Here is a 593-nt window from a genome sequence, read left to right as displayed (position 1 = left end):
CTTTTAGTACATCTGAACGTGAACAACGTTAGTACATGAGGCCCCTGCTCTTTTTTGAAAAGTGTCCTGAGATAACTTCTGCTATGATTTGGCACTATACAAATGAAATTGAATTGAATTGAATTAAAATAAGTAAAATAAAATGGAAATATCTTTAGTTGTTTAGCCTTTGTCAGTTTGGTTAAATGTGTCAACACAACCTGCAGTACAGAGAATGGGTTGGTCGTATTATAATAAAACTAATAGTGAAAACTAAATATAAACTAAAACTAAACTTTTTTAACTTTTACTTCCTGAAACTTTAACTATACATGAGACAGATAACCTGTAAAAAAAAATCTGTCAAATCAATCCTACTGGTCTTAATGGCAAGAATCTACCGACCAATCAGAGCCAGGAAAGACAGAATTATATTTTTTGGTTGAAGGCTTGAAGATAGTTGATTGTTGAGTCTCATTCTCAGGACCAAAAGTGTCCATTTGATGACCTGGGACGGAGACGCCTCAAACATGTATCTTCCTTCTCTCTGATACATGAGACAATGATTGGTTGTTTTTGTTCAGACCCGCTGGATTCTTACAAATCCCATTAGG

The 593-nt window shown here is 34.6% G+C and overlaps 1 protein-coding gene across 1 annotated transcript in view; it reads left to right on the top strand.

Annotated features, from left to right (window-relative positions):
• The window catches only part of adamtsl3 (ADAMTS-like 3), a gene marked incomplete at its 5' end in the record, with an annotated part of 42,706 nt that overhangs the window by 39,945 nt on the left and 2,168 nt on the right, over positions 1 to 593 (top strand).

This window comes from Morone saxatilis, unplaced genomic scaffold (assembly GCF_004916995.1).
Source record: "Morone saxatilis isolate NCDOM2014 unplaced genomic scaffold, NCSU_SB_2.0 Contig11, whole genome shotgun sequence".
Lineage (NCBI taxonomy): Eukaryota > Metazoa > Chordata > Actinopteri > Moronidae > Morone > Morone saxatilis.
This window is presented reverse-complemented; position numbering and strand designations above follow the sequence as displayed.